Source organism: Crocodylus porosus, unplaced genomic scaffold (assembly GCF_001723895.1).
Source record: "Crocodylus porosus isolate Cpor-Errol unplaced genomic scaffold, CroPor_comp1, whole genome shotgun sequence".
NCBI lineage: Eukaryota > Metazoa > Chordata > Crocodylia > Crocodylidae > Crocodylus > Crocodylus porosus.
In genome coordinates this window covers 3946276-3959709 of record NW_017728915.1, presented here as the reverse complement: position 1 = coordinate 3959709, position 13434 = coordinate 3946276, and the positions used below count along the sequence as shown (strand labels likewise).

The 13434-nt window shown below is 51.7% G+C and overlaps 1 protein-coding gene across 3 annotated transcripts in view; it reads right to left on the bottom strand.

The window, feature by feature from the left end:
• The window catches only part of FAM65A (family with sequence similarity 65 member A), a 131024-nt gene that overhangs the window by 114078 nt on the left and 3512 nt on the right, over window positions 1-13434 (bottom strand). The window contains exon 2 of one of the 3 annotated variants that reach the window (XM_019535555.1): window positions 12508-13071. The exons of the other annotated variants lie outside the window; for them this stretch is intronic. The gene's annotated coding sequence lies outside the window, so the exon portion shown is untranslated. The remainder of the gene's footprint in view (window positions 1-12507; window positions 13072-13434) is intronic. 3 annotated transcript variants of the gene reach the window in all.

Here is a 13434-nt window from a genome sequence, read left to right as displayed (position 1 = left end):
AACCTGTAGGTATGGTGCCGGTTGTTCCTCCCCAGGTGCAGCACCTTGCACTTGTCTGTGTTGAATCCCATCCTATTCATATCCCCCCACCCTTGTAACCTGTCTAGGTCTGATTGTAGCCTGATGTTTCCTTCTAGTGTGCCCATGTCCCCTCACATCTTAGTGTCATCAGCAAATTCGAACAGGGTGCTTTCTACCCCCTCATCCAAATCACTGATGAAGATGTTGGACAGTGCAGGCCTGAGGACCGAGCCCCGCGGAACCCCACTGCCCACATCCCTCCAGGTTGAGAAGGACCCATCCACCACCACCCTCTGGGTGCAGCCCTCCAGCCAGTTGGCGACCCAATTGACTGTGTGGGCGTCAACACCACAGTCCCCCAGTTTCTTAATGAGAAAGGGGTGAGAGACAGTGTTGAAGGCCTTCCAGAAGTCCAGGAAGACTATGTCCACTGCTGCCCCGGCATCTAATGATCTGGTAATCTGATCGTAGAAGGCCAGCAGGTTGGAGTGAACCTTACCATGTAGCTTTGGGCACCCCAAAAGAGTAGAAGGTGAGTGCAGGCCACTTGCTATGAGCAGAGGGTCCCCCACACCCCTGCAGGGTTCCTCCTGTCCCAAAGGGCACTCCTGGTTCTACTTCTCCTTGTTTGTTTGGTGAGAGTTTATCATGCCACAATGGCATGACATTGCCTAATGTGATGACATGACTAGCTTCTTCAGGACATTTTTCTAGCATCCCACAAGCCAGGACAGGGGTATGGGAAGAGCCAGGATCCTGTGTTGGGTGGGCATTAGAGAATCCACAAGTCAACACCAGGTATCATACAGAAAACAGGACCTGGGATTGTAGTTACAGGTTCAGGAGGTCAAAGCCAAGTATCAGATGAGGGGCATAATTAAGAGCTGCAGTCACTGGCTCAAAGATAGGCAATGTAGAAGAGGATGCTCTGTTTCCCTCCGAGTCCTTTACTGACCCTGGACCTGCATGTGGGGCAAGGGCGGGCTGCCACTGCAGGCTGGGGCTGGGGTGGCGCCAGGTTCTTCCCATTGGGGAGCTGGGTTGGGGCTGAATTTGGGACGGGTGGTGGTGGCGCTGGGGAGCTGGGACTATGGTGGGGGCTGCAGCTACCCCATAATTCACTGTAGCCCTCACTCCCAGCGCTGCCACCATCTGCCCCAAGTGCAGCCCTGGCCCAACCCCCGATGGGAAGAGCCCAGTGCTGCCCTGGCCCCAAATCACAGTGGCAGCCCGTCTTTGCCCTGCATGTAGATCCAGGGGTACATGCCTCCATGCCCTCCCAGGGTGCATGCAGCAGAGGGAGCCATCCCCCCCTCCGCCCCCACAACATCCAGATAAGCCACTTGTGGCTCTGTCCTCTGCTCTGCCCTGGCTGTGCAGTGCCTGCCCCTGCCCCACTCCCAGCCCCACTCCCTCCTTCCCTCACTGTGGGGGCCTTGATCTGCCTCTCCCCCCCATGTCCCTTTCCTCACAACAGACTTACCAGCTGGACCCAGCTGCTTTCTACGCTGCTGGGCTGTGCTCCTGGCCACCTTCATGCTGCACTGCAGCTGCATGCATGCATGGGGCATTTATCAGCTACATTATTGGCCACATCAGCCAAAAAAAGTCAATTTTCCTGATATCGGTGCATCTCTAGTAATTTTTTCTCGTTCATTCTGTGTACTCCCTACAACTGTTTTAAGTACACCTAGGGGTATGCTTACCCCTGGTTAACAACCACTGTGCTAGACAGACACAGGGCCTCGAGCTGTGTTGAGAGGAGAGCAAGGTTTTCTGTTCTCTCTGGCTCATCACACAGGAACAAATCAGGCAGATGATAAAACTGAAAGCAGGAGACATTCAAAACCAACGAAAGGAAATAACTGAGCTATGGAACTCACTGCCATAGGTAGCTCTTGAGGCCAAAAAACCTCACCAGGCACCACAAAGGACTGGGCATTTACATGAATAGCAAGAACATCCAGATGGGTCATGCTTAATAACTGCAGATTCTAGAAAAGACACCCAACCTCCCACTTCAGGTCCTAAACCAGCTCTAACTGCTGAAATCATAATGGGATCTGCAGAGGGGGCTGATGTGGGACATCTGGAGATGTGGGACAATTAGCCTGCCCATTCTCATTAAAAAGCTAGGTGACTGTGGCATTGATACCTACACAGTCAGATGGGTCGCATCCAGAGAGTGGTAGTGGATGGGACGTGGGTATTGGGGTCTCCTGGGGCTTGGTTCTGGCTTGGTCCTGTTCAATCTCTTTATTAACAGGCCTGCACTGTTCAATCTCTTTATTAGCGACTTGGACGAGGGGTGAAAAGCCCCTTGTTCAAATTTGCTGATGGCACCAAGATTTGGGGTGAGGTGGGCACGCTAGAAGGGAGGGACAGGATACAGCTGGACCTGGACAGGTTACAGGGTGTGGAGAATGAGAATAGGATGGGATTCAAGGTGCTACACTTGGGCAGTAAGAACCAGCAGCATACTTATAGGCTGGGGAACTCCCTTCTTGTAAGCACAGTGGCAGAAAGAGATTTTGGAGTCATCATCGATTCCAAAAGGAACATGGGTCTCCAATGTGAGGTCAGTAAGGCCAAATGCACCTTGTCATGCATCCACAGATGCATCACAAGCAGGGCCAGGGAGGTGATCCTCCCCCACTATGCGACACTGGTCAGGCCGCAGTTTTGGAGTACTGCGTCCAGTTCTGGGCACCGCACTTTAGGAGGGATGTGGCTAGCATCGAGAGGGTCCAGAGGAGGGCCACCTGCATGATCCAGGGACAGCAGGGCAGACCCTACGAGGAGAGGCTACAGGACCTGAATCTGTTCAGCCTTCACAAGAGAAGGCTGAAGGGGGACCTGGTGGCCATTTATAAACTTACCGGGGGGACCAGCAGGGAATGGTAGAGACCCTGTTCACCTGAGCACTTCCTGGAATAACAAGGAATAATGGCCGTAAGTTGTTTGAGAGTAGGTTCAGTTTTCTCTCCTGCCTAGGGCAGGGGGTCAGACTTGAAGATCTACTTAGGTCCCTTCTGACCCTACATCTATGAATCTATGAAGCAGCTGGTGCTGCCTGGGCTAGCTGGGTCTGATGTGCTGTGGCAGTCTGTGCTCTTCATGATCAGTATAATCCCCGCACATACACCGTGCAAGTCAAAGCTCCAGTGAGTCCTTCCTGCATGCACCTGGGGACCTCCCTGAATCCTAGACATGATGCTGCATTTCCTTTTCTTCTTATCTGCCCTCTGCCCTAATTAACATTGTCCCTTAAATCTCCCATTGGGGGCACTCCTGAGCCCCCAAGGAAGCCTGGAGCTAGAAGCTAGACTGTGATAGGTGGGTAACACTGCCCCCCGCCTCCAGTGTTACACCCAGCACAGCCCTGTAGAGCAGGGGTGGGCAAGTATTTTGGGCGGAGGGCCGCTTGCTGAGTTTTGGCAACCCATCGAGTGCCGCATGATAGGCAGCCAGGAGCAGAAACATATTAATTTTCTAAATTTTTTAGGGGCCCTACGGGCCGGATAGAATGGCCTGGCAGACAGCATCCAGCCTCCGGGCCACATTTTGCCCACCCCTGTTGTACAGCCTGCTTCAGAAATGGTTTGGGCAGGCATGTGTGTTAGTAAGGAGGCTGCAGAGTGACATTAATCACCCCAGTTGACTCAAGAAGCCAGGAGTTGTCCTTCCCTGATCCTAGACTAAGCGGGGAAAGCAAGGCAGCTCTGAAACTACTCCAGTTCTCTTTGGCCTGTGGAGTTTACTGGGTCAAGGTTACAGGACAGGCTGTTTTCAAATAGAAACTGGGGTCTCTTGAGTTAACTCTTGTGCCCCCAGGGTTCCCCCTAGGGGTGTGTGGGGCCTGGGGCATATCATCCTATGTGGGGTCTGTGCTGCGGGGGTGGCAAGCGGCCAAAGCGCAGAATGGGGGGAAGGGGTGGCGAGTAGCTGGAGCGGGAAGTGGGTGGGAAGAGGGGGCACCCTTGACATGTGCCTGTATGGCACTCAGGGCCGTCCCTAGGGGGGACGAATTGGAGCAACTGCCTCTGGCCCCGTGCCTTGGGGGGCCCCGCAGAGCCAGGCCAGCTTCACGTCTGGCCACTCGCCACCCCCATTCCCTGCTGCTGCTACCATGTCTGGGCCCCACACAGGCTGATTTGCCTCAGGCCCCACTCCCTGCTACAGTCATCTCTGACAGCACTGTCCACAGGTCCCCCCAAACTGCGGGGCCCAAGGCAGTCATCTCAATTTGCCCCCCACAAAGGATGGCTCTGCATGCCCCTGCAGGTCCTGTATGGCTTCGAAAGACATACCCATGGCCTGAGGCTGTGCAGGGGCCTAAAAAGACTAGGGCAGAGTCTATCCCAAGTTTTTCACAGAATTATAGAAAACTAGGGTTGGAAGGGACCTCAGGATGTCATATAGTCCAACCCCCTGCTCAAAGCAGGATCATCCTCAGCTAAATTGTCCAGCCAAGGCTTTGTGTAGCCAGGTCTTAAAACCGTCAATGGATGGAGATTCCACCACCTCTATGGGCAACCTTTTCCAGTGCTTTACTACCTTTCTAGTGAGAAAGCTATTCCTAATATCTAACCTAAACTTCCCTTGCTGCAACTTGAAACCATTGCTCAAGTTTTCCAGCATGGTGGAAATGCAGTGCAGTAAACAGGGCACAGGCCTTGGACACACATTGTCTGAGGCTGGGGGAGTGGAATGGTGCACGCACACGAGTATGTGTGTGTGTGTGCACACGCATGTTGTCATTTAAGGTTAACTCCAAGCAATTTTTCCTCTGAATTCTCAGTTTGACACCAAACTGAGAGAGCAGTGACTTGTACAGTCCTACTCAGGAGGTCAGACACAGCATGAGGACCTCAGCAAAAGCCAGAGGGTGTGGGAGGCACTACTCCAGTCCCAGAGATACCCTGGTCAACAGGCCCACGTGGCTTTCTGCTCCTCCTCCACAACAAGGGGAGAGGCTGATAACAGGATCCTATTTAGCAGCAGTATTACTGCTAGAGCCCATCTGACTAAATGGGGTGGGGGACAAAGAAAATGGAGCAGACTGCTGGGCAGGCTCTTCTCCACCTGCCCCCTCCCAGAAGCCTGGAAATAAGTCCCAGGCAGAAGGAGTGGTAAATAGGCACCTTATAGACTAACTAGATAAAATAGAGAGCATAAGCTTGAGCTCACTTCATCAGATGTGTTGTGACCTCCAATTCATGAAAGCTTATGCATTCCTTCAACAGACAGACAGACAGCCTGTAAGGTGCACATCTACCCTGCCTTTAGCCTGACTTCAGACTAACAAGGCTAACTAACTACCTCTCAGTAACCCCCAGTTCATGGTCCACAGCCATCCACCGGTGGTCTTCTCCTAGCAGGTACTGCCACCTGCTGTTACCTGGCAGCAACCTTGCACAGGAGCCAACTTCAGAGAACAACAACACTGGGCAACAGTACGGGTAGGTTGTTCTATAGTGAAGCTAAAGGTTGTGGGTGCCCCGCTGGGTCAGTAAACTACACAGCAGAGTTCAGATCCTGCCTGCCTGCCTGAGCAGAGTGTCTCTGGGTTCATGATAAAAGCAGCTCAAATATGTGTGATGGGAGGTACATTAACAAAACTTTTGGGTAGCTCAGGGCTGGACTACTAGGCAGCTGTGGTTCAGGAGGGAAGGGCAGGGGCTGCACCTCAGGCTAAGAGGCATTGCCAGAGCAGCATGATGAGCTCAGGGCTGGAGTAGCAAGGATGGCACCAATTTACAAATCAGTTTTCAATACAATTATTTTTCCAATGCTAAATCCAAGCAGACCTTGAAGAAGCTGGCCCTGCAGTGGGGGTTGGGGAAAGTATGGGGCTATGTGTCCTAGCAGGTTTGTCTCAGCTGGTTGACAGCTTCCTGCCTACTCCATTGCAGTTTTGGTGCCAAGTGTTCCCTGATCTGCCCTTTCAGCATGCCATCACTAAGCTGTTGGCACATCAAGCAGAGGGAGCTCTCTGGTCAACTAGTCCCTCTCACCACCAGGCAGAAAACCAGTCCTTTCTCCCACCCTGCCCACAGCCCCAGAGGAGCAGAACCAAATGCTCAGAAAAGCCCCCTCACATGGAGATTTCAAGGCAAGGCTCTACACATTCATGCTCCATAACATTCACCATCCTGCCCTTGCATCCCACCCTGTACACCAAATGGCAGGACATCTTTGCTGAGGGTCCCTGGTGCACCAGTCTGTGCTCCATCCTCATCCCATTACCTATCTGGAATCTAGGTTGGCAGCTCCTGCATGGAGTTATCAGTACAAGTGTGTATCTGGCACACTTTACAGACTCCCCCTACACCTGCCCCTTTGGTGCAGAGGGAGACCCTAGCACATACCTATCTCAAGTGCAACAGGCTGCATCTCCTCTACTGTCTCCTCAAAACCTCTTTTTGAGCTTTTGGCTGCACTTTTCCACACACCTTTTATTTTATGCACCTCTCATACAAAGCCCAGGACCTTTGGTCAACCTCCTCATGGCCCTGGCCAAGTTCTCCATCTACCAGACAAGGAAGGGAGTTCTAGTCAGGGGGTAACCTGGATGCTTGTGGGGCTGTCTTGTCTGTACACGTTTCTGAGCACAGGTCACTGGGCACTGGGCAGCATCTACAGGCTTCTTAGACATGTTCCAGGGTCAGTAGCAAATAGGCTACTGGAGTCACTCATAGCCTCAGACAGGGAAGGCATGGTGATCCCCACAGAAATACATTGAAGGACATGTCCAAGGTGACATGGGGAGGCAGTGACAGAACCCACATTTCATGTCCTCTCCTCCACCAACTATCCCATCCCTCTTGCCCTCAGCAGGGAGACATGTGCAGTGTCGTGAGGAAAATAGTATTTGCTCATAGAGACAGCTGTGGAGTAGGGCTACCTGCAGCAGTACCTGGCTTCTAGCCAATGCTGGCTTTCCCCAAAGGGGCAGGGAGAGGAATCACCCTGGGAGCTCTGCCTGGGACCTGGGTATAGGAGCTCACTAGAGGATTCATTCAGCTCTTCTATCTCTAGGGTAAAGCCAGAGAAGTTACCAGGACATGAGCTAGACACCAGTAAACTGTGCAGCAAGATTCAGGGGCTGGAGGAGCTCCTTAAAAGAAGCCCCAGGGCCAACCAGTGGGAAGAGGCTAGGGCTCAGCTGGCCATGGTTAGTCTGTAAGGTTCAGCTAGCTCAGTTAAACAGGCTGCAGGGCAGGAGCCTCACTTAGCCTTATCTTTACACCAGGTCCAGAGGGTTTGCTCAATCCTAGCCTCAGCATCCCTTCCAGGGAGGCTGTTCACAGGGTTGGTTCTGGGCAGGTTATCACACTACAGTGTGATGTAAAGCCAATGGTGGATCCAGGGGGGTGCACCTGCACCCCACCTCCACCCCGTTTTGATTCCTGATCTACCCAAAGTTTAAAACCAACTGCCTGGCAGTGGCAGCAGGATATCTAGTCAGGCAGTGCTAAAGCAGTCACTGACTTCAAGGCTTAGTCGTTATTATGGGATCCCTTCTAAACTCTTCATTCCACAGGTGCTAATGGTCTTGGTGTTCCACCAGTCAAGCAATCCTTTGTTTTGCAAATCTGCGGTCCATTGGCTGCTGGTATTTCACAGCCCTGAAGATTGTTTTTAACTCATTCCAACTAAGTTATATTTGTTTTTGCTTCAATTTTAAAGTGAATAATACAGCCCTAGGCCCATAGCATATTAGTTAAGCATTTAGGTTATGTGCTGTTTTATATGTGATGATACCCTCACCCTTTTCAAAATCCTAGATCTGCCCATGAGCAAAGCCATGTCTGTCTGATGCCCAAATTGCAGCCCTGAGCTAGCACTTCTCCTCCTGCACTATGGACTGTATGGTGCAGTGATCACCTCCCATATGATGAGGATGTAGACTACCTAGCTATATGGAGACAGCAGATTGTGGCCGCAAGTGGTGGGGCCTGCCATTCTCCAGCACACCAGCATCTCAATCTGGAGCCTATCAACACAGATTGACTGGCACATTTTTGAGTTCCTTAGATTTGTATTAGAGGGAATGCCCAGCTCAGGACCCAAGGGGCTGTCAGACTGGGCTGCACACCATTGCCTGATCTTTACAAATGTGACCCCTGGGGAGAAGATGCCTGTTCCCTTTGGAAACTGCTAATGCCCATGGCTGATGGCAAACCCAGCTCTGCTTCTGGCTGAGAAGTCCCTCCTCCCTTTGCTAGGCCCCCATCACCTGCTCAGGGTGCACACATATCTATCTACCGTTCTTCCAGACCAAGGGAACCTGTTGGTTCCAAATCTTAATGACAGGCTGCATCAGGGAGCCAGAGGCTCCTGCTAGTCTAAGGGAATGCTGCAGCAGGCTAAGCTTGCAAGGGGGCATCAGCACATGAGCAACTAGCGCAACCTTAGTCAGTGAGAACATGCCCTCCACCCCCCAGCGGCCAATCAGCAACCAGAGGGGAAGGGTCTCCCCTGACAATCTCACCGCCCGGGGTGGGGGGTGGGTGGAGAGTCCCCCCCTGTGATCCATCACACGGAGCAACGTGGCCAATCACGCTGACTGGGATGCGGCCGCGATGCTCCCAGAAGTGGCCGTGGTGTTCCCGGAAGTGGCTGTAGTGCTTCATCTGGTTCTTCCGCTCCCCAGCTGGCGCTTGCAGGGGGGCACCGGCACTCCTGCCTGCCCCCCCACCTGTCACCGAAGCAGGGAGTGCAGCCTATCAGGGGGTGCACCGGCGCTCTCTGGGGGTGCATGTGTGCCCCCTACGTGTTGCCATTGCATCAGCAGGTGAACAAGGGCTAGCTATGGTAAAGCATGTAGGCAGCATCAGCTGGGATAGGAGCTACTCCCTGGCTATTCAGGGGCTAACTGCAAAGCAGTAGGCTTCACATGTGGCACACCCAGAAGCAGACCTCCAGACAGCATAGAGAGAACAACTATAGGCAGCTGAGCTAAGCTCAAGAGGAGGAAGACAGGCTAATTGTCAGACCTAAATGGACACCCCTGTAAGTGGCTCAAGAGCCACCTGACAGCAAAGGGTGGGACTTTAGAGGCACATAAACCTGGGGCCTGAGAACAGGTAGGTAGTCAGCTGGGCCTGGCAGGGACAGGAGGGGAGCACTTGAGCAGGATGGCTGCAGAGAGAGACTGACCAGCACTTTGGCTGTCCCCAGACAATGCAAGTAGACAGCTAAGGGGTGTTTGTAGCCTGTGGGGAAGTTATTGACCCAGAGGGGGAACTTTGAGTTTAAGGTGGGTTCTTGAGGTTCTGCTCTACTTTATACCAGTGGAGTAGATGTAGCTGTGAGGGGTGGAAAGGGTGCTATAGTGGTGCCTAAGGGGCATGCAAGGTTTTGAGACCTGCTAGGGGTAGCGGCACAAGGCAGAAGGAGGCAAAGACCTAGAGAGCTAAAGCAGGAGCCCAGAAGGGACAACACAGGCAGCCAGAGGCTGACAGGGCCATAGCTGGAGCATAGAGTGGGCAATGAGGCAGTCAGGGGTTGTGGAGAGGCTGAGACTGAAAGGCCTGGTGGGAGCCAGTGGGCCTAGGTTACCAGTCTACAGCTAGAGTAACCTGTAAGCTAAGGCTAAGAAAGCCAAAGTCTATGCAAAGGAATAGTGGGCAACTGAATGGCACCTACAAGATGTGGGTACGACTGTGGGTAGAAGGAGACCATGAAAAGCCTTTAAGGCAACTGGTGTCCTGGGGCATGAGCAGGGCTGGGAGGGCCCCACTTAGTGCTGGAAGGGCAGGACTGGGCGGGGCTTACTGGCCAGAGAATAGATGAAGGCTCACTCTGGGGCAGCCTCCCCCCCTACAGACAAATAATTCCATTGGGGTGTGACAGGCAAGAGGGAAAGGAGGGTACCTGAGGAGCCAGAGTGGGGCAGGAGCCACCAGAGGGTGTTATGGGTGCCCCTGGGGCCTGGTCCTGTCACGCAGCTAGTACAGACCCCAAGGTGGATCTCCTGTCCTGCATTATCTAGGGACAGCCACTCCTGCAGAGCTGTTCAGTGAAGGCTGTTCTTTCCCAGACAGTGGGGGCTGGGAGAGACTGCTCAGTGCAGCAGAGGCATCCAGAAGAGGGTGCAAATGAGTCTTGGTGGGCGGGGAATTCCTAGGGTGGCCACCCAGTCTGGCAGTGGCTTGCTGGACTAGTGTTTGCTATTAGATGGTTTAATTACACAGAGATGAAGCTCAGCAGAAGCTATTCAGGATGTGAATTGAACCACAGCACCTTTGGTGTGGGGGTGAGTGGGGAGAGTATAAGCCCTGCCAACACAGCCAAGGAAGCACCGGCCTTGAGGCTGTGCCAAGCAGAGGGCAACTGCCCAGCTGCTGTCAGTGGTGCTCTGATGTGGAGGGCATCTGAGGCATTTTCAGTGCAATAGCCCTCAGCCATGTGAGTTCTTCAGCTTTCAACTTGGCAAGTTTGAACAGAGCCCACGCTCCCCACTCTCCATTGGCCTAACGCATGGAGAACATGCTCAGTGTGCTCCAGGGGGTGTTCAGACCAAATGCACATGCTGTCAGGATCTAGTGGCTGTGAAGGCACCCAGAGAGATGTAGAGAACAGCCCGTCGTATTCCCAGGTGGGTCAAGGAGTCCTCTGCTAGCTTAGCTAGTGCATCTCTGCCTTAATGGAAGTGTTTGGAGCCAGGTCCTGGGCCGAGTCCTGGAGCACCACAGTGCTAGCCTAGGCTCTGGCTGCCAGGGACCCCAGGGTTTTAAGTAGAGCAATGTATAACAAGCAGCCCCTTCTTGCCTGCACCCCGACCCCCATTATGTGCATTTCTTTTTCCTTCTAAGTATTGGCAGAGACCTAGCACACTCATTGCATGGGTGTAGCAAGGCTTGAAGCAAGCCACAAAGCTGAAATGACTTTCCATAGGAGAAACCACAAACTGCATCTACATAGCAATTGAACTAAGTGTCACTAAAGAAAACAAAAGAACTAAATTATCCACTCTAAGGCAAAGCCTGTAAGAGACAAGAAAAGCCAAGGTGTGCTGAAAACATGGTGACTACATTCCCACTTTGATTAAAACCTATTTCCCTAAGAAAAGTTCCCATATCTGTCTAAAATTTATGCTAAATCAGTCTACTGAATTTAACTTAACTCACTTATTGTCCCCCAGTGGCCATTAATCCTCACTACCTCACATTTGTATTTATTCATTAAGGTATATTATTTTTATATTTCATTTGTCTCATCTTTACCCTGGCATTCTGTATTTTATACCTTTTGACTTTTAATAAATGTATCTTTCTTTAAAGTCATACCTTGTATTACTAGAACTATTATTATAAGAATGCATTGGAATAATCACTGGACTTGCCTTGCTGTATTGGGGCTGGTTTCCTGAATGAATGGGAGCGAATCTGAGTAAGTAATTAAATAATAAATAGAGCCAGCTGCAGTTACAAATTAATGGGGAGCAATTAACACCTCCTATCCACACTGTCAGTAGGAAAGGATCAATGTCATTGCCTGGGACTCCATTGTATGTGCAACAAGGTATACAGTTTAAGTTAATCAACGCTGGAGACCCGAGGACTGCTCCTGCAACCCTTAATAATACCACTGTTAAATTAACCAAAATCACAAACCCCTGAAACTGCACGTAGTGGCTGGCAGAGACCCTCTATGACTGACAGCTGTCATCCATTACTCCAGACCCACATGGGACAGTGACCTCCAGAATGGGCAGCCAAGATGATGCTGGGGGATCACACAAGTCTGCCAGAAAGGGATAAAAGGAAGTGAAGCATGACCCCCAGTGGCACCTTCTTCAACCTGATCAGCACCCTACCTGTCCAGCCAGAAGGACCAGCCGGTGACCCCCTGCTGGAGACCACACTGCCTTGGAAAAAACCTCGACTGGCCATCGATGGCAGACTCAATGCTTAGGATGGGTATACCCAATACCCGTGCTCTGGTGCTCTGTTGCAGCTGGGTGTGTGCATGTGTGGGCATTTAAAGAGACAGTGTCTCTCATGATCCAAAGGTTTGCATTTGTGACTTTGTTAAATTTGCACTCAGTCCAATAAACTAAAATTTATTATGATCCCATGGGTTGGTCCTTGTAGCCAAATGAACCATCTGGGGGTGCTGTCTCCCTGCCTGTCTTTCCAGGCTCCTTTTGGCATGTGTCCCAACTGCACACATAGATCCTGGGTGCCATGCCCATGGACCATGCACATTGCTCTGCCCTCCCTGGCCTGTATTCCCAACTGGGCCTTTCCCTCCCCTCCTCTCCCTTGGCAGCTGAGTCCAGCTTGACTCTTTTCAGCTCCTTACAGGAGCACTGATGGCATATCCAGTCCCTGTGTACCCCTGGGGTTGCCTGACATCCCAATGAGACAACCCATTCCACATATCAGCACTTGTGGACATGAGCAGTTGGTGTCTGAGCTAAGAAGGATGGGGGTATGTGGGATACCCTGCTACCCTCATCTGTCGATGAAATACCTGTGGTTGGACTGTATAGAACTGCTGTCCCTTGCTTCAGCCAATGAGGAAAAAATCCAGGTCAGAGGTGTCCAATGTAAATTTTCTGTCTGGTCCCTGCAGAGATAGGAGGAGACATTGCCCCACAGGGCCACAAAATCTGGGAGACTTAGAGGAATGTAGACTTAGCTTTCCCTTGCTTTACTTTTTGTGGGAAGGGGAGAACCCAGAGAGTCTCTTCCAAAATGTGTTCCCTGTTCATTTGTCGGTTACCCAAGAAGCATGAGGAAGGTCAAATCAGCTCCCCTGAAGGCTCAGTTATCTGGGAACTTTCTGATCCCTTAATTGTCAGAGTTGAGGTGTTGCAATATTCCCACCAGAGAAAGCTTTTCTCTCAAGCGTTCATTAGGCATTCAAGTTGTATCAGTGTAAACCAATGACTAAGGAACCAAAAACAGTCCAAATATGACAACTTCTGTGCTCAAGCAGTTGTCACGATCTTGGTGTCTGGGATGGCATAATCCTCCTAGTTCTCTGGCATCCAGGGAATCCTCCAGGCAAGCAGGGGAGATAAGAGCAGAGCATCTAATGTGAAAAACAACCAGGAAATAAAATAAGCTAGTAAATCCTTCTGGGTCTTCTGCCTTCAGTGCAGAGGCTGGAAAAGGCACTTTTCCATGCCAGGGGACAGAGGCCACTGTCCAGTAGGCCTGTGTGAAGCGGCAAGTATTCACTTTGGATTCTGATTCAGCCAACTCGGAGGACAGTGATTCTATTCAGGGATTCAAATCGCTGTCCCAATTTGATTAGGGTGAATCAGATCTAAAAGATTTGGCACTGCTTTGGAGAGTTGGCCATAGACTAAACAGGCAGCTAGCAGAGCTGCCCCCAGCTGGTAAGTCTGTTGGGGTTGGGGGAGAGAAGGGGTGTGGGAGAGGGAGGGATTGG